The sequence below is a fragment of the Mobula hypostoma genome, chromosome 13 (genome assembly GCF_963921235.1).
Source record: "Mobula hypostoma chromosome 13, sMobHyp1.1, whole genome shotgun sequence".
Taxonomy (NCBI): domain Eukaryota; kingdom Metazoa; phylum Chordata; class Chondrichthyes; order Myliobatiformes; family Myliobatidae; genus Mobula; species Mobula hypostoma.
Genome location: NC_086109.1, coordinates 95,365,652 through 95,386,722, shown reverse-complemented (window position 1 = coordinate 95,386,722; position 21,071 = coordinate 95,365,652). Strand labels below are relative to the sequence as shown.

Here is a 21,071-nt window from a genome sequence, read left to right as displayed (position 1 = left end):
TTCTTTCACAGATGTATCATGGAGACCAATTGCAAGTGGTAGTCCAGTGCTCAGGTAACCTCCCTTTATGAATGAACCTTACTCATTTCTGTTCCTTATTTCATTCTCAACCTGAATATGTGATAAAGACCACTTACATGGATTTCACAGAAGCGAAGATTTTATTTGAGCAAATATAAGAGAAAAGATCTCAGTTTGGTACCTTTTCAAGAACACAGAGTTTTTAACAATTTTTGTGGTTCTGCTCAGGCGTGGCAAATGTTAGCTCCTCTGCTTTGTTGTGGAGAGTCTGAAATCTTATTTCATTTCCCCTTATCTCCATTCTCTGTAGGGCAAGCTGTTGAACCATTATTGTTATTGCTAGCTGTTGAACCATTATTGTTATTGCTAGCTGTTGAACCCTCATTCCTAGAGCTCCTATTTGCACTACATTTCCATCATAGCTAAGGCACTTATTTTAAGATCTAATGTTAATCCTAGCAGCAAATTGTCCTAGGTCCACAGTTTAGTCCCTTCTTGTTGGCCCCTGAATAGATTATTTGTGCCCCAGGTTGATCTAAGGTAACTATCTGGGATTTTGATATATTCACTCTTGTACATTGTTAGAAGTGCCCTTGGCCCGTCTTTAAATTTTCCCTTTTTCTCTGAATCCTAAATCTGTTGTTTTGAGAACCATCCCTTGTTAGTCGATTCCTTGAAGATGTAGTTAATAGCAACACACAAAAAATGCTGGAGGAACTTGGCAGATCAGACAGCATCCATAGAAATGAACAACCAACCAATGTTTTGGTCTGAGACCCTTCTTTAGGTTTGGAAAGGAAAGGGGAAGACGCCAGAGTAAAAAGGTGGATGGAGGGGAAGGAGGGTAGCTAGAAAGTGATAGGTGAAGCCAAGTGGGTAGGAAAGGTAAAGGGCTGGGAGGAAGGAATCTGATAGAAGAGTGGACCATATGAGGAAGGGAAAGAGGAGGGAACCCAGTGGGAGGTGCTAAGCAGGTGAGAAGAGGTAAGGGGTCAGAGTGCGGGAAAGAAGAAGAGGAGGGGAGGGAGTTTTTTTTAACCTTACTGGAAAGAGAAATATATATTCCTGCCATCAGGTTGGAGGCTACTCAGATGGAATATGAAGTGTTGCTTGTCCACCCTGAGGGTGGCCTCATCGTTGTTCAAGAGGAGACCATGAAATGACATATTAGATCAGGAATGGGAAACAGAATTAGAATGTTGGGACTCTGGGAGGTTCTACTTCTGGTGGATGGATCAGAGGTTCTCGATAAAGTTGTTCCCCAAGTACGACGGGTTTCACCATTGTAGAGGAGGCCACATCTGGAGCACTGGACACAATATACAATCCCAGCAGATTCGCAGTGAAGTGTTGCCTCAGCTGGAAGGACTGCTTGAGGTCTAGAATGGAGGGTAAAGGAGGATGTGAATGGGCAGGTGTAGCACTTTGATTACTGGGGGAGGGACAAATGGACAAGGGAATCATGGAGGAAAGGATGCCTGTGGAAGGGGGGAAGTAAAGATATATTTGGTGGTAGGGTCCCTTTGGAGATGGTGGAAACTGTGGAGAATGATGTGTTGGATGTGGAGGCTCATGGGGTGGTAGGTAACGAGGAACTGTTGAGGCAGCGGGAAGATGGGGTAAGTGCAGATGTTCAGAAAATGGAGGAGATGCGGGTGAGGACAGCATCAATGGTGGAGGAAAGGAAATCTTATCCTTAGGAGGAGAACATCTCTGATGTCCTGGAAAGAAAAGTTGCATCCTGGGAACATGTGGCAGAGACAGAGAAAAGGGAATAGATTTTTAAAGGAGATAGGGTGGGAAGAGGTATAGTCAAGATAACCGTGAGAATCAGTAGGTTTATAAAAGACATTGGTCGACATTTTATCTCCAGAGATGGGGGGAGAGAGAGAAAGGGGAGGGAGGTGTCAGTGAATTTAAGGGCAGGGTGGAAGTCGAGGCAAAGTTGATGAAATTGACAAGTTCAGCGTGGGTGCATAAAACAGCACCAGTGCAGTCATCAATGTAGTGGAGGGAGAGTTGGAGAGCATTATTGGAAAATGAACTGTTCTACAGAGCCAGCAAAAGGACAGGCTTAGCTGGGGCCCATGAGAGTGCCCATGACTACCCCCTGAGTCTGAAAAAAGTAGTAGGAGCTGAAAGAGAAATTGTTGAGGGTGAGAACTGGTTCTGCCAGACGGAGAAGGGTGGTGGTGGAGGGTAACTTGTTTGTTCTTTTGTTGAGAAAGAAGTGGAGAGATTTAAGGTCTTCTTGACAAGGGATAGAAATGTACAAGGACTGGACATCCATAGTGAAAATGAGCGGTGAGGGAATTAGTATGCTGGTATTCTGCAGAATATGGATTCATTATACTGTTCTTGTGCTGGGGAAAATATTAATAGACCAAAAAAAAGTAGATTGCAAAAATTTAGCTGTTTACCAGAAAGATTGTGGGTCGTGGTCAAGTTGTCCATGTTAGTTTGGCCAATGGGAACACAAATGTCACTGGCACTCAGCCAATGAAAGTGCACTATGTAATAACCCCTTTTAGAGCTAATTCAATTAGCACTATTTTCTGGGAACACATCCTGAATGTTAATTGAGGAACCAATGATACCAGTTCCTCACGCATTCTCTGAACTTCACAGTCTGCAAGTTATAAACATTCTTTAGTCAGTATAATAACTGACCATCATGCTCTCTTCTTGTGCTTATTCCATTTAATACCAAGTTGCTATACTTAGCAAACTAAATATTTATCTCAGCAATATAGTCATGGAGCACCACAGCACAGAGGTAGGCCCTTCAGCTCATCTCGTCCATGCCAACCAAATCTGCCAAGTCCCATACACCTGCACCCAGACATTATCCCTCTCATCCATGTATCTATCAAAACTTCTCTTTAAGTCTTACAATTGAACCCGCATCTACCATTTCTACTGGCAGCTCTTTCCACAGTTGCACCACCTTCTGAGTGAAGAAGTTTCACCTCAGATTCCCTTTGAATGTTTCACCTTTCATCATAAGTCTCTAGTTCTAGTCTCACCCAACCTGAGGGAAAAAGCCTGTTTGCATTTACCCTATCTATACACCTCATAATTGTGTATATCTCTATCAAATCTTCCCTTATTCTCCAGTACTATTAGGAATAAAGTCCTAACCAATATAACCCTTCCCTATAATCCAGGTCGTCAAATCCTGGCAACATCCTTGTAGGCTTCCTCTGCACTCTTTCAAGATTGGCAATACCTTTCTTGTAGGTAGTTGCAAACAATACTCCAAATTGGGCCTCATCTTGTGTCCAACCTGTGGGGTTCATGCTTAACTCATCAACCCATATTAATATTTTAGCTTCATTGTCATAATTAGAAACTTCCAACAACTTCCACATGTGTATTGATTATCCAAGTGTAGTTTTGACCATTGTTTGATTTGTGCACTGATTCCAAGCATTCAGTATCGTCTTGTGCTGGTTGAATGTCTTCTCTCCCCTCGTCTTTTAGTAGGTCATAAGGCTGATTAGCTATTCTACGTCACATGCTCACATCCCAAATTTCTCAATTAAGTTATATGAACAATGCATGTATCAAGGTACATATAATGAAGATTCAAGACTATATAAATCATAGGAGCAGAAATAGGCCATTTGGCCTATTGAGTCTGCTCCACCATTCAATCATGGCTGACCCTTTTTTCCCCTCCTCACCCCTGCTCCCCAGCTTTCTCCCCATAACCTTTGATGCTGTGGCCAATTAAGAACCTATCAAGCTCTGTCTCAAGTACACCCAACAACCTGGCCTACAGCTGCCTGTGGTAACAAATTCCACAAATTCACCACCCTCTTGCTAAAGTAATTTCTCCTCATCTCTATTTTAAATGGATGCCCCACTATTTTGAGGTTGTGCTCTCTTGTCGTAGACTCACCCACCATGGGAAACATCCTTTCCACATCTACTCTGTCTAAGCCTTTCAACATTCGAAAGGTTTCAATTAAATCCCCCCTTATCTTTGTAAATTAAAGCGATTACAGACCTAGAGCTATTAAACGTTCCTTGTATGATAACCCTTTCATTCCCGGAATCATCTTTGCGAACCTCCTCTGAACCCTCTCCAATGCTAGCACATCTTTTCTTAGATGAGGAGCCCAGAACTGTTCACGATACTCAAAGTGAGGTCTTATGAAGCCTTGACATCACATCCCAGCTCTTGTTTTCTAGACCTCTTGAAATGAATGCTAACATTTTATTTAACTTTCTCACTACCGACTCAACCCTAACCTTAGAGTGTTCTGCACAAGGACTCCCAAGTCCCTTTGCATCTCAGATTTTTGGATTTCCTCCCCTTTTAGAAAATAGTCCACACATTTATTTCTACTACCAAAGTGCATGACCGTGCATTTTGCAACATTATATTTCATCTGCCACTTTCTTTTCCATTCTCCTAATCTAAGTCCTTCTGCAGCCTATCTGTTTCCTCAACACTACCTGCCCCTCCACCAATTGTTATATCATCTGCAAACTTGGCATCAAAGCCATCTGTTTCATCAGCTATGTTATTGATATACAACATAAAAAAAAGCAGTCCCAATAGATCAGCATTATGTCAGGACATTCAATGACTTTTAGTACTCCTTTTTAAATGTTTCCACCCCATAAACCACCACTGCAAGTTGGAGACAAGAGGTTCTGCAAATGCTGGAAATCTTGATCAACACACACAAAATGCCGGAGGAACTCAGCAGGTCAAGCAGCATTTATGGAAGGAAATCAGTTCTGATGAAGTGTCTGAGCCAAAATGTTGACTGTTCATTTCCCACTACAGGTGCTGCTTAACCTGCTGAGTTCCTCCAACATTTTGTGTATCATTGCAAATGATTACCTTTGCTTAGCCTTTAGCTGCCTCAAGCTATAGCCCTCTCTCAACTTTGGTTTCAGTCTTTCTTGATTGTCAAACAACTGTGCATGTCTGAGACTCATTCTGTAGTGCAAATTAACTGTGCATTCCCATAGCTTGTTGTCTAACTTGTAATCACATTGTATGTTCATTGTGTTATCCCCATAACACATCATGTCCTATCAGGTCATCTCGTACGATCTATTGGCATCCAGGTAATCTTCAGAAGAAGACAAGCAACTCGAACATCCACATTCCTCTGTTCATTTCTTAGGCAGCAGTCATTTATAAAAGGCAGTCCTTTAAAATGTTCATGGACAAAGACACAAACTTCTCTGAGAGAATATAATTCACAGAATCACAGAAAGATTACAGCAAGGAAGGAGACCGTTCAGCCCATCATGTCTTCAGTCCACAGCTAATATTTTTGTTAACCTAAGGAGAGAAAACATCCTTATTAAAGAAGACAATATTTGAGAGTATATGTCAATTATCCCCAAAACAGTTTTCTAAATTGTCAATTCAAATTACACATTAATTGCCAGTTTTTAATATATGAGAAACACAAGAGATTCTGCAGATGCTGGAAATCCAGAGTAACGCACAAAAAATGCAGGGGGAACTCAGCAGGTCAGGCAGCATTTATGGGGGAATAAACAGTTGACGTTTTGGGCCGAGACCCTTCATCGGGATCTCTTGTACTGTATATAGGATCTCTTGCCCGGATGTAGAGATTCTTGCAGAGTTAACCAGAAATACGCATGGCTGTTGTGGAATTTTGCACTTATTTCATCACAGGTCAGTCACAAAGTCAGAATGAAAGGTATACACAGAGGCATAGTTATTACAGAACCAGATGATTACAACTTTTTGCTATTCTTCTTACAGGCACCTTTGGATTTCCTCAGGTAGCAGGGGAAAAAAATAAAACCAAAAAGAAAATAATTAGCACTTTATAAGTCTTAAACATTCTTGATCAAGAAAGATAAAATGGAACACTTTTATCAATAAAGACAGAAATACGAAGGGTTAACATCTTTCACCTCTCAGCAGTTCAGTGAAACAGGCAGCAGGCACGTGGAGCTTCACGTAAGTTTTATATTCAAATGATTTTTTTTAAGGAGACTCTGTCTCTTGTCAAATGACTAATTAAAATTATCTTCTAGCATAGATGTCATGAGTACCATCAAGCTTTGCTGTCACAAACATTCACTCTACCTGTATGAGGGGTATCGATAGGGTAAATGCAAGCAGGCTTTTTCCGCTGTGGTTTGGTGATACTAGAACTAGAGGTCTTTGTTTAAGGGTGAAAGGTGAACTGTTTAAGGGAAACACCCTCTGCTTCACTCAGAGGGTGGTGAGAGTGTGGGACGAGCTGCCAGCAGAAGTGATGGATCCGAGTTCAGTTTCAATATTTAAGAGAAATTTGCACAGGTCCATGAATGGGAGGGGTATGGAGGGCTATGGTTCAGTGCGGGTTGATGGGACTAGGAAGGTTAATAGTTTGGCATGGACTAGATGGGCTGAAGAGGCTGTTTCAGTGTTATAGTGTTCTATGACTGTCTCCTGCGTAACTCAAAAGATTGTCAAGCTTCAGGCCGCATACTAAAATACACAATGCATCTACACACTTCAGATCAGTTGATAAACTTATTATGAATTGCTTTCAAAGGTTAAGCAGCTCAACACAGTAATACACATTTTAAAAAGACTTTTAAGTTCAATGAGATGCTGGAGATTGTAGATCATGCATAGGCAACAGACAGTTAAATTACCCTACGTCAACCAAAACTCCAGTAGATTGCCTTACAATCTCAAGCATTGTGTTCTGTTTGTTTGCAGCTGAAGTATATCAACATCTGGCTTCCTGCTGTGGTTGTAACTCTGGCAACGTTCCTTTTGCTCTTAGCCCTTTGGCTTTCTAATTCTTCTGCCCAAACCTCAATGGGTCCACACCATTATAAATCCCACTGCAAAGACTGTATCATTCCCTCCTTTAACATGATAAGAAAGAATTGGTCATTCAATGGAGGATGGTCCATTCCTGTATTGTCTTTATAGACTATTCATATTCTGTCTCCATACTCAGAGGGAAATTCACCTTACTCTTGTCTAACTCCCATCACCAAACTTCAACTGGATCTTTCCTAAGGCCACTGTAATTTATTATCATTCCTATTGGTCAATTATTGTATGCTCCTTCTCTGATTCCCCAATCACAATCAGGGCAGTTATTGTCCAACATGTCTTGCTCAACTTTAGCCTTACCTTAATCATGATAATTACCTGGTGTTAACATTTCATCCTCTCTTTACTCGCTCAATTTTCACCAAAAATCATGTTCAATTAAAATTAAAGACACAAGAGATTCCACAGATGCTGGAGGTCCAGCGCAACACACACAAAATGCTGGAGGAACTCAGCAGGCAGCATCCATAGAGGGGAATAGAAGTTGACGTTTTGAGCCAAGAACCTTCATCAGAACTCAATAAAATTATCTAACTTTTGTGCTAACTAAGGAGGGAAGAGATCAAATAGTTTGAGTATGAACAGGCAGAATTCCTGTCTACGCCCACCTGGACAAGCCAGCGAGCACTGTGAGGGTCATGTTTTTTGACTTCTCCAGTGCGTTCAACACCATCCGCCCTGCTCTGCTGGGGGAGAAGCTGATAACGATGCAGGTGGATGCTTTCCTGGTGTCATGGATTCTTGATTACCTGACTGGCAGACCACAGTACGTGTGCTTGCAACACTGTGTGTCCGACAGAGTGATCAGCAGCACTGGGGCTCCACAGGGGACTGTCTTGTCTCCTTTTCTCTTCACCATTTACACCTCTATTAACTACTACACAGAGTCTTGTCATCTTCAGAAGTTTTCGGATGACTCTGCCATAGTTGGATGCATCAGCAAGGGAGATGAGGCTGAGTACAGGGCTACGGTAGGAAACTTTGTCACATGGTGTGAGCAGAATTATCTGCAGCTTAATGTGAAAAAGACTAAGGAGCTGGTGGTAGATCTGAGGAGAGCTAAGGTACCGATGACCCCTGTTTCCATCCAGGGGGTCAGGGTGGACATGGTGGAAGATTACAAATACCTGGGGATACGAATTGACAATAAACTGGGCAGGTCAAAGAACACTGAGGCTGTCTACAAGAAGGGTCAGAGCCGTCTCTATTTCCTGAGGAGACTGAGGTCCTTTAACATCTGCCGGACGATGCTGAGGATGTTCTATGAGTCTGTGGTGGCCAGTGCCACCATGTTTGCCGTTGTGTGCCGGGGCAGCAGGCTGAGGGTAGCAGACACCAACAGAAGCAACAAACTCATTCGTAAGGCCAGTGATGTTGTGGGGATGGAACTGGACTCTCTGACGGTTGTGTCTGAAAAGAGGATGCTGTCCAAGTTGCCAATTTCCCCCGGGATCAATAAAGTATGACTATGACTATGACTATGACTAATCTGATGTTCTATCTGTGTGTGCAGACCAGGGTATACAATGTGATCTTGTTAATTCCCTCAGGCCCACGTATAAAAGTAACAAACATCTCCTTTTCATAGGTCGGTGAGTCTTCAGGAAATTCTTAGCTGTAATAACAAGTGCTCTAAGGAAAAGCTAGTTTCAGTAATGGTGACTGAAAACACCAGTCTAGGAAATCCATCGGATTCACTGATAACCTTCAAGGAAAGAATATGATGCTGTTTGCTGTTCTGGCTTGTTTGTGATTCCAGACCCATGCATATGGTTGGATCTACACTCTTCTCAATTCAAACGTTAGGGATGGGTAATAAATACTGGCATTGCCAGAGGTATTCATATCTCATGAAGAAAATGTATTAACATTCCCCCCCCCCTTCCTTCTTCTATTTCCCACTCTGGCCCTTTAACTCTTCTCCTCGCCTGCCTATCACCTCCTCCACCTTCCCTTTCTCCCATGGTCCACTCTCCTCTCCAGTTAGTTTCCTTCCTCCCCAGCCCTTTGTATTCCCCACCCACCTGGCTTCACCTATCACCATCTAGCTAGTCCTCCTCCCCCTCCCTCTTACCTTTTTATTCTGTGTCTTCCCCTTTCTTTTCCAGTCCTGAAGAAGGGTGTCAGCCCAAAAGGTTGACTGTATATTCATTTCCATAGATGCTACCCGGCCTGCTGAGTTCTCCTGACATTTTGTGTGTGTTGCTCTGGATTTCCTGCATTTACTGAATCTTTTGTATGTAAAAAAGATTATTTGGCATATGTACATTGAAACATACAATGAAGTACCTTGTTTGCACTGAGGATGAGAGGGAAAATGGATCAGCCGTGATGAAATGGCAGAAAAGACTCAATGGGCCAGATAGCCTAATTTTGCTCCTATATCTTATGGTGTTATTTGTAGGGTGGGTGGTGGGCAGCCCGAAAGTGTCACCATGCTTCTGGCACCAAGATAGCATGCCTACAATTTACTAACCCTAACCCATATGTCTTTAGACCGTGGGTGGAAACTGCAGAGGAAACCCTTGTGGTCGCAGGGACAGCGTACAAACTCCTTACAGAGAGCGACAGGAATTGAACTCCAATCTTACAGATGGTGCCGTGAAGTCTTACACTAAGCACTACGCTGCTATGCTGCCCCCATAGTATGATCACCATTGCCAAAATTAATATCATTAAATAGGATTTCACCTATCTGAGAGAATAATTACTACAGCTGCCGACCCCTGAAAAAGATTTACTGTCTTGATGGGAGTAAACTATAAATTATAAAAATTACAAGCATTTCAGTTTTGATCCCCTCTGTCAAATTGCTGTTGTTTTATTAAATATGTTGAATACATTAATGAGAATAAACTCATTTTAAAAATAAATAATTTGTAAAGATATTTCAAATGGTCTGCTTATTGATGTAAGTCAAAGATAATGTCAGTGAGAGAAAGTTCAGGCAATAACTACAATCTGGACACTCAATACTCCTCTAAGCGTATCATAGGTCATTTGCTTAAGCCATTGGAGGGATTTTATCTCTTAGCCTTCTGATGTAGAGGACGCAGATTAAATCTTCCTGCCTTGTTAGTGAATGTTTCCAATTCAAAAACTAAACTAGATTTTGAAGTAAATTTTCTGTCAAGTTAAAAATGTAATTTAATTTTAAGATCATAAGAGATTGCATTGTCTTTATCATTGAAGTCAAAATAGTGACAAGAGCTGAGTAATTGTGTGAACTTGGCATACACTCAGCCAAGAATGAAACCCAGTAGAAGTGTTGAATCTAGGACTCAATGAGTTCCACTACTGCTTACTGGAAAATGTCTCCAAAATATTTTTGAACACTTTATTGTGAATTTATTGACTTTCTTCAATCTACCCTGTTAAGGTGTACTTGACCTAGTGAAGTGGGACTCATCCCAGTCAGCTTTCATGTTTTAATACTTTCCCCTGACTGTTGCTGTGAGTAAGATTGAGAGTTATTGTAATTGAATTGATATGAAATTGCCTCTGGTCATTGCAAATTATATTTGATTGTGGGAACTGACTGGAGAGAGTGACAAATGTCTTTTTGATTCATCCTTTGATGTTCTTCTTGATTCATGTTTTACCTGCTGGCATTTTTACAAATTATTCATTTTTAAGATGAGTTTGTTCTCATTAACATAATCAATGTATTTAATAAATTAAAGCAACAGCAATTTGATAGAGGGGATCAAAACTGAAAACTTGTAATTTTTATAATTTATAGTTTACTCCCATCAAGACAGTAAATCTTTTTTATGGGTCAGCAGCTGAAAGTCAGACAGGTGAAATCCAGTTTAATGATATTAATTTGGGCAACGCTTATCATCCTACAAACAGAATTACCTGTCAAATGTGCTGTTCACCAATGAGCTATCAACAAATTAGATGTGTGTAGCAAAATCATATCAGTTCTGAGAGGTTTCCAGCATCTACAGAATCTCTTGTGTTTATTAATTGAAAGATGTACCATGGAGAGCATTCTTGACTGGCTGCATCACTGTAAACTGCAGGGAGTTGTAAATTAGCCAGCTCTATTTACAGGGTACCAGTCTCCATTGTATCCAAGACGCCTTCAAGGAGTGATGCCTCAAAAAGTCAGCGTCCATCATTAAGGACTCCCATCACCTAGATCATGCCCTTTTCTTGTTGTTCATCAAGAAAGAGATACAGAAGCCTGAAGGCACACACTCAGTGATTCAAGAACAGCTTCTTTCCATCTGCTATCCGATTTCTGAATGGACATTGAACCCATGAACACTACCTCACTACTTCCTCTATTTCTGTTTTTGCACTACTTACTTAATTTAACGCAAAGTTAACAAATTTCACAACATATGCTGGTTATATTAAGCCTGATTCTGAGATTGACTGAGACCTCCGCTGATGCTCCTCCACAATGTCTGATGGAGAGCTCAAACATCACTTTAATTAACCTTTTAATTATTACTGTGAGATTATGGATGTCTTTACAAGTACATTTATTCTAAAGTTTAATTTTCTAAAACAGTGTCCATATTTGTAAAACACTATATACACAACTACTTGTTAACTTGCTCTGAACCAATCCTCAGCAGACTGTTTAGAAGGATATAGTCCACTATTTATGTATCCTTTCTTTTCTAGATTTCAGGTGCAGGACTAATTGTCTCCACTCTGGAGTTGTTGTTACTGAGTTGGACTGTCAATTCTTTTTTTTTATTCTGCCTTTCCAGTGGAACAATCTCCTTAGTCAAAGCTGAGTTTACTGTCATCTGCACAAGTCCACGTATGCACAAGATGCAATGAAAAATTTACTCACATCAGCATCACAGGCACATAGCATCAGATAAACAGCATACATAATAAAAAACATAAATCATACATAAATGAAATACAACATTTTACAAGAAAGAATACAACTAAAGCAAAACGAAACAGTCCATTGTGGTGCAAAGTGATCAAAGTGATGCTGAACTGTAGAGATTAAGGTTGTGCCAGTTAGTTCAAGTACCAAATGGTTGAAGGGAAGTAGCTGTTTTTTAAACATGGCGCTGTAGGACTTCAAACTTCTGCATCTCCTGCCCGTTAGTAGCTGTGAGAAAGTTGTATGGGTCAGGTGGTGGGTTCTTTGAAGATGGATACTGTCTTAAAGCAGTGCCTCCTCTATATGCTACCGATGGTAGGGAGGGATGTACGGTGATGTTTTTAGCAGAGTCTGCTACTCTTGGCAGCTTCTTACATATCTGCACATTTGCAGATGATGTCACCACAGTGGCCAAGTAACGATGAGTCAGATTACTGGAAGGAGATAGGGAGTTTAGTGACGTGTTGTCATGACGACAACCTTCCCCTCAATGTCAACAGAACAAAAGAGCTGGTCATTGACCTCAGGAAGGGGGGACAGTGCACAAGCCTCTGTCTACATCCATAGTGCTGAGGTTGAGAGCTTCAGGTTGCTCGGAATGAACATCACCAGTAGCCTGTTGTGGCCTAAGCACGTAAATATCACAGCCAAGAAAGCTCACCAATGCCTCTACTTCCTCATGAAGGGAAAGAAATTTAGCATGTTTCTATGAACATTGACCAATTTTTATCAATGCGCCATGGAAAGCATCCTGTCTGGATGCTTAATGGCTTGGTATGGCAACTGCACTGCATGTGACTACAAGAAACCACAGAGAGGTTTAGATATAGCTCAGCACATCACAGAAACCAGCCACTCTTCCATACACTGCCTACACTTCTTGCTGCCTCAGTAAAGCAGCCAGCATAATCAAAGACTCTGATTTTCTTTTTTCTTTCCTCTTCCGCTGGGAAGAAGATGCAAACAACCATAAGACATAGGAACAAAATTAGGCCATTTAGCCCATCAAATCTGCTCTGCCATTCTATTATGGCTGAGTTTTCTCCCTCTCGTAAATCTCTGGAGCCTCTCAAATGCCAGCATATCCTTTCTTGGATAAGGGACCCAAAACTGCTCACAATACTCCAAGTGCTGTCTGACCAACGACTTATAAAGTCTTAGCATTACATCCTTGTTTTTATGTTCTAGTCCTGTCAAAATGTATGCTAATATTGTATTTGCTTTCTTTACCACCAACTCAATTTATAAGTTAAACTTTAGGGAATTCTGCATGAGGACTCCAAGTCCCTTTGCACCTCTGATTTCTGAATTTGCTCCCTGTTTAGGAAATAGCCTGTGCTTTTACTCCTTTCACCACAGTGCATGACCATACACCGTATTCCATCTGCCATACACTTCCCACACCGTATTCCATCTGCCACTTCTTTGACCATTCCCCTAATCTGTACAAGTTCTTCTGCAAACTTCCTGCTTTGTCAACACTAATTGCCACCGCCCCCCCATGCCCCCACCAGCTATCTTCGTGTTGTCCACAGACTTGGTCACAAAGCCACAAAGTCTGAAAGCACGTACCATCAGGCTCAACAAAAGCTTCTACCCCACTGTTATAAGACCATTAAATAGTTCCCTCGTACGATAAGTTGGACTCTTGGCCTCACAATCTGCCTTGTTATGATCTTGCACTGTTTTCCCTTACCTGCACTGCACTGTGTCTGTAGCTGTTACACTTTATTCTGCATTGTTTCTGTTTTACACTGTTCTACCTTAAGCATTGTGTAATGATCTGATCTGTGATACAGTGATGCAGCTTTTCACTGTTTCTCAGTACATGCAACAATAATAAACCAATTCTAATTTCAGCACATTTGAATTGCTGTACCAGACCTTGATACAACCAGTCAAGATACTTCCAACAATACCTCTGTAGAAGTTTATTACCATTCTGCTTGTAGTATTTCACGTGCTAATCATCAAAATTGCATTTCATGGTGCTCAGGCAAGTATCTATTGGATGCAACACACACAAAATGCTGGAGGAACTCAGCAGGTCAGGCAGCACCTATGGAAATGAATAAACAGTCAATGTTTCAGGCCGAGACCTTTCTCCGGGACTGGAAAGGAAGGGGGAAGACACCAGAGTAAAAGGTGGGGGTGGTAGGGGAAGGAGGATAACTAGAAGGTGATAGGTGAAGTCAGGTGGGTGTGAATGGTAAAAGGCTGGCGAGGAAGGAGTCTGATAGGAAAGGGGAGTAGTCCATAGTTCATCTTCCCAAAGACAGCCACGAAATGAAGAAAACCATGGAACCCATTCAAAGAAAGACATCAAACCCCCAATGCGCTAAAAAAGAATCAGGCAAACAGCAAAAAAAACCAAGCAAAAGACACAGAATATAAAACACCAAACCACAAAGTCATCGAAAGGGTCCAGGAATATTCAGTTCAATTCAGTCTAGCGCTGTGTTGTTTGTTATGTGCAGGCCTCAGATCAAAATCACACAAAATAGCAACAAAACAAGGAGCAACCAGACACCAGAAACACATCATCACATACACTACAGAGTCCGCTCCACAAACCACATTGATTAAACCCGGCCCATGAAGGAGGAGGAGGCCCGGGGGAGGTGGTAGGCAGGTGAGAAGAGGCAAGAGGCCAGAGTGGGCAATAGAAGAAGAGGGAAACATTTTTTCCAGAAAGAGAAATCAATATGGTTGCTTAGTGGCTGGACAATGTTGGCAGCTTGTGTTTCAGTAGAGATTGGATCCAAATGGAAAAGACACTAATACCATGTGAATTTAGACAAAACAACAGGCCTCAAATCAGCAAAAAGGAATTCAGACCATTGAACCATCTGCTTGTGCAGCTTGATCTGCCATTCAACCTTCAGTGATTGTGTTCAGACACCACTCCTGGTCTTCTTTAGCCAGAGGGTGGTGAATCTGTGGAATTCATTGCCACAGGCAGCGGTGGCGACCAAGTCATTGGGTATATTTAAAGTGGATATTGATAGGTTTTTGATTAATAAGGGCGTTAACATGGTGCAGCACATCACACAAACCAATGTTCCGTCCTTGGACTCACTTTACACTGCACGCTGTCGGAGCAGTGCTGCCGGGATAATCAAGGACACGACCCACCCAGCCAACACACTTGTCGTCCCTCTTCCCAACGGGAGAAGGCTCAAGAGCTTGAAAACTTGTATGGCCAGTTTTGGGAACAGCTTCTTTCCAACTGTGATAAGACTGCTGAACGGATCCTGACCCGGATCTGTGCTGTACCCTCCAAATATCCGGACCTGCCTCTCGGTTTTTTTGGACTACTTTACTTTCCATTTTTCTATTTTCTATTTATGATTTATAATTTAAATTTTTAATATCTACTAATTTTAACTATTTTTAATATTTAATATTTGTAATCCAGGGAGTGGGAAGCGCAGAATCAAATATCGCTGTGATGATTGTACGTTCTAGTACCAATTGTTTGGCGACAATAATGTATAAAGTATAAAGGTCACAGGGAGAAATTAGGAGAGAGATAATAAATCAGTCATGATGTAAAGGTCACAGGGAGAAATTAGGAGAGAGATAATAAATCAGTCATGATGGAATTGCGGAGCAGTCTCAATGGGTCAAATTGTCTAATTCTGCTCCCCTGCCTTATGGTCTTATGGAATTTGTACTTGGCATTATCCTGTTATTCAAGTGTATTGTGAGTGTACTCGCTGGTAAAACAGTTGATAGAGAAGTGGTTGCCAACTTCCACCTCTCTTTGACTTTTGCTGTCCCCCTCCTGTCCATTTATCCATTGTGATTTAGCAGGTCCTAATCTTGTCTTTGCCTCAGTAGACTTCCCCATGAATTACAAAGCGATGCTCCAGTCCAGTACAGATGAGTGCTGTACCACTATGTTTCAGGTATTTGTGGGCATGTGGGCAAGACATTAAACCAAGCCCTACCTGAAAGGTTCAACAGCCTTATTTAAAGTGAACAGGGGAAATTTTCCCCTGTGTCTTAGTCTGTATTTGGATAGCAGTAACAGGATCGGTCCGAGTCAGCATGGATTTATGAAGGGGAAATCATGCTTGACTAATCTACTGGAATTTTTTGAGGATGTAACTATGAAAATGGACAAGGGAGAGCCAGTGGATGTAGTGTACCTGGACTTTCAGAAAGCCTTTGATAAGGTCCCACATAGGAGATTAGTGGGCAAAATTGGAGCTCATGGTATTGGGGGTAGGGTACTGATGTGGATAGAAAATTGGTTGGCAGACAGGAAAAAAAGAGTAGGGATTAATGGGTCCCTTTCAGAATGGCAGGCAGTGACTAGTGGGGTACCACAAGGCTCAGTGCTGGGACCTCAGCTATTTACAATATACATTAATGATTTAGATGAAGGGATTAGAAGTAACATTAGCAAATTTTCAGATGACACAAAGCTGGGTGGCAGTGTGAAATGTGAGGAGGATGTCATGAGAATGCAGGGTGACTTGGACAGGTTGGGTGAGTGGGCAGATGCATGGCACATGCAGTTTAATGTGGATAAATGTGAGGTTATCCACTTTGGTGGCGAGAACAGGAAGGCAGATTACTATCTGAATGGTGTCAAGTTAGGAAAAGGGGAAGTACAATGAGATCTAGGTGTCCTTGTTCATCAGACCCTGAAAGTAAGCATGTAGGTACAGCAGGCAGTGAAGAAAGCTAATGGCATGTTGGCCTTCATAACAAGGGGGAGTTGAGTATCGGAGCAAAGAGGTCCTTCTGCAGTTGTACAGGGCCCTGGTGAGACCACACCTGGAGTATTGTGTGCAGTTTTGGTCTCCAAATTTGAGGAAGGACATTCTTGCTTTTGAGGGGGTGCAGTGTAGGCTCACGAGGTTAATTTCCGGGATGGCGAGACTGTCATATGTTGAAAGATTGGAGTGACTAGGCTTGTATACACTGGAATTTAGAAGGATGAGAGGGGATCTGATTGAAATATATAAGATTATTAAGGGATTGGACATGCTAGAGGCAGGAAACATGTTCCCGATGTTGGGGAGTCCAGATCAAAGCCCACAGTTTAAGAATAAGGGGTAGGCCATTTAGAACGGAGTTGAGGAAAAACTTTTTCACCCAGAGAGTTGTAGATCTGTGGAATGCTCTGCCTCAGAAGGCAGTGGAGGCCAATTCTTTGGATGCTTTCAAGAAAGAGTTAGATAGAGCTCTTAAAGATAGTGGAGTCAAGGGATATGGGGAGAAGGCAGGAACGGGGTACTGATTGTGGATGATCAGCCATGATCACAGTGAATGGCGGTGCTGGCTCAAAGGGCTGAATGGCCTACTCCTGCACCTATTGTCTATTGTCTATTTACCCCTCAGCTACATCAATAAAATCAGTCAATCTAGTTGTCATCAATAACAATTTCCTGAGCGTTAGTTGCTGTAGTGACTAAGCTTTGCAAGTAATCTGTCTGGCATAACAATGCTTTAAGCATTTCTTGAAATAGTGAAAAATATTACAGGGATTAAGTTCTTCCAGTTTAACATGAAGTATTGCTTGTTATAATGAGCTTTATCTGACATGTTCCTCAAGCATGTGTTCTGAAGTGCAAGAATATACTCCTCGATGTAAGCTGAGCTTCACCAAATGTACAAGGACTGTCTCATAATGTGCATAAAGTGTTTTCACATGACTATACAGTGATGCTGTATTGATAGATATCCCATTGTCATGTCACAGCTACCCATAATTTCCACCTGACTTACCTTGCCATTGAGAATACAGGAATAAAATGAGACATCATTTTGTAATCTGTTTCATTATCTAGTTGTAACGTACCCTCTAGCCACAATTACCCTCCAATCATATGAAAGCTGACTTGTTCTTAAGCCAGAACGTTTAGGGTCAAGTTCCACTCCTGAGATTTGAACACTTTATTGTGGACGTCACTGACCAATACTGATCTCATAACCAATACTAAACCTCTCATTCATTCCATTGGGAACTTCCATTGTGCAAATGGTATTAGTGTTTATTTAGATAACAGTGACTGACACTTCAAAATGGCATTTTCCAGTGTTGTAGCTGTTATGTATACTTGAACCTAAATCTCTAGCAATTATATCACTCTTTGTCTCATTGTTTTTATTAGTTTTTGTAATTAACAATTGTATTTCCTTAATTTCTAACTTTACCAATTTTGATGAATGATCATCAACATTGTTTCTCTCTCCACAGATGCTGCCTGACCTGTTGAGTATATCTCATGTTTTCTCTTTTAATTTCAGATCTCCCTCCCATTTTAATATCTAGTGTTTTATCGCTTCTCCAGTGTTGTTGAATTTGCTGCCACTTCCCTTCCACAAATGTCCATACTGACGATGCTCTGTGCTTCTCTCATTTGGGATTTCTGTTTGTTTCCTTTACCCAGTTCATCTTCAATGGTTTCTGGTTTCCTAGTTTTTGATGAAGTATTGACCAAAACTCACTACAACAGCAATATCTCCTGATCGGTCAGGACGTATGATGAGAAGGCAGGTGTACTGGGTTGGGTGAGATCTGGGATCAGCCATGATGGAACGGTGCAGCAGACTCAATGGGCTGAATGGCCCAATTCTACTCCTACGTCTTACGGTCTTATCTCATTCCTTAACGAATGGTCACTATGTTACAGACATTCCCTTTGTTTCCTTCACCCCACTTTCACTCTACAACCTAAAACAGATTTGATATCTAACCTAGTTTGATTAATGGTCGTCAATGTTGAAATATTGACTCTTTTTCTTTTTCCACAGACAATGAGTGTTTGAGCAGTTTTTAGAGTCACAGAGCACTACAGCATAGAAACAGGCCTTTCGGCCCTTCTAGTCCATGCCAAACTACTTTCTGCCTAGTCCGGTCAACCTGCACTGAGACTATAGCCCTCCATTACCCCCCATCCATGTGCTTATCTGAACTTATCTTAAATGTTGAAATCAAATCCGCAACCACCACTTCACTGGCAGCGTGTCTCATACTCTCACCACCCACTGAGTGAAGAAGTTCACCTCACGTTTTCCTTAAACATTTCACCTTTCACTCTTAACTAAGGACCTTCAGTTTTAATCTCACCCAAACTCATTTCATTTTTCTAGCTTGTGCAAGTTCTTGCTCTTTAAGTGTTCTTGTTATGCTGTGGGACACATTTACTTGTCTGGAAGCAGCAAATGGTATTCTCGACAAGTAACTTTATCTTCAAAGTCTTTTTTTGTCCAAAGACTGAATTAATTCTTGAATTCCTATATGTAACTCCACAAGAAGCTGATCAGTACTTGGAGGTTTTTAAAAGAACAAGTTCTATATGGTCAGTGCTAAAACCCCTGTTGCGGATGGCGTGCTGTAGCTGGAAAAGGGAACATAGATATCATGAACACAAGAGATTCTACAGATTCTACAGATGCTGGAAATCCGGAGTAACACACACAAAATGCTAGAGGAACTCAGCAGGTCAGGCAGCATCTATGGAGAGGAATAAACAGTTGACGTTTTGGGCTGAGACCCTTCAGCCGGATTGGAAAGGAAGGGGGCAGAAGCCAGGATATGAAGGTGGGGAGGGGAGGAGTACAAGCTGGCAGGTGACAGGTGAGATCAGGTAAGGGAGAAGGTGGGATGAAGTAAGTAGCATTGACTGTTTATTTTCCTCCATTGATGCTGCCTGACTGGCTGAGTTCCTCCAGCATTTTGTGTGTGTTGCACATACCCCCCACCTTCTTTATAGGGCCTCTGCCCCTTCCCTCTTCAGTCCTGATGAAGGGTTCCGGCCCGAAACGTTGACTGATCGTTTCCACTGATGCTGCCCGACCTGCTGAGATCCTCCGGCGTGTTGTGAGTGTTGCTTTACCCCAGCATCTGCAGAGTATTTTGTGTTTAATTATATTTGGTTCATGTGTATAGGATGATGCAGGGGATCCTCTGTCAGTGGTAATACAACAGCTCTTAGTCTTAAACAAGATAAAAAGAAACTGCTAAAAAATCTCAGCAAGTCACACATCATCTGTGGAAGTAAGGGGCTGGTGAACTTGCAACACTAATGTCTCCTTGCTTCTACAGAAGATGTGTGACCCACTGAGTTCCTCCAGAAATCTGTTGCGTTTTTGCGGTCTCTTGTGTCTCAGTTGTTAGGCTGAGAATGATGGCTCCACTCTGCAAGCTAGTCATTTTGATTGGAGAGCAGACAGGGAGTCACTCATTCAGGACGGATATATTTTTCCTGGGGGCTTTGAAAACCTAACTACTTCGTTTTGAAGGCACCTTGGTGGCGATGCAGTTAGTCAAACACTGATTTGCTGTGCCTGGCTGTCCAGTCGACAGATGTAACACCATTTTCAGATTCTCTCTGAATCTGCTTTTCTGCAGGAGGAAGCTGGAGCTTAACCTAGAGTTCAAGACTTGTCACAGAATCATGGAGCATTACAGCACAGAAACAGGCCTTCGGACATCTCGTTCGTGCTGAACTGTTATTCTACCTAGTCCCACAACCTGCATCACCATAGCCTCCATACCTCTCCTATTGATGTACTGTACATTCAAATTTCTCTTCAGTGTTGAAATTGAACTTGCACCCATCACTTATGCTGGCAGCTCATTTCACAGTCTCACCACCCTCTGAGTGAAGAAGTTCCCCCTCATGTTCCCCTTAAATGTTTAATCTTTCACCCCTAACCCGTGACTTCTAGTTCTAGTCTCACCCAATCTCAGTAGAAAAATCCTGCCTGCATTTACCCTATCTATATCCCTCATAATTCCGTACACCTCTATCAGATCTTCTCTTATTCTACATTCCAGAGAATAAGTTCCTAACCTTTTCAACCTTTCCCTATAACTCAGCTCCTCAAATCCTGACAATATACTTGTAAATTTTCTATGTACTGTTTCAATCTTATTGATATCTTTCCTGTAGGTAAATGCCCAGAGCTGCACACAATACCCCAAATTAGACCTCGCCAATGTCTTATACAACTTCAGCTTCTGCAGTGGCATTTTTTAGACCTTGCATTTGCAGATATAAAACACTATGATTTCTTGATTACTTAATTATTGATTAGAAGTTCTATTTAAAGATCTTTAATGCATGGATATTTTAATGAAAACTAAACTTCACTATAAAGTGAAATTTATTTTTGTCGATTATCAGTGAGTTTAAATCTGTAGAATTGTAGATTTATTCAATAATATCGCTTCCTGTCCACTGCAAAGAATATTTATCAAATCATCTCGTACGCATAGTAAGATAGTGAATATATTGTCTTTTTACCATTGAATTTACAGTACCCTTGAGAGGATACTGACACAGTTTACAAAAACGCCAGATGATTTGAATTCAGATGCACGCA

General features: G+C 41.5%; 1 protein-coding gene across 1 annotated transcript in view; it reads right to left on the bottom strand.

The window, feature by feature from the left end:
• Positions 1–244: 244 nt before the first annotated feature.
• ankrd34c (ankyrin repeat domain 34C) overlaps positions 245–21,071 on the bottom strand; it is a 39,175-nt gene continuing 18,348 nt past the window's right edge. Inside the window, exon 3 of the mRNA XM_063066229.1 lies at positions 245–5,329. The gene's annotated coding sequence lies outside the window, so the exon portion shown is untranslated. The remainder of the gene's footprint in view (positions 5,330–21,071) is intronic.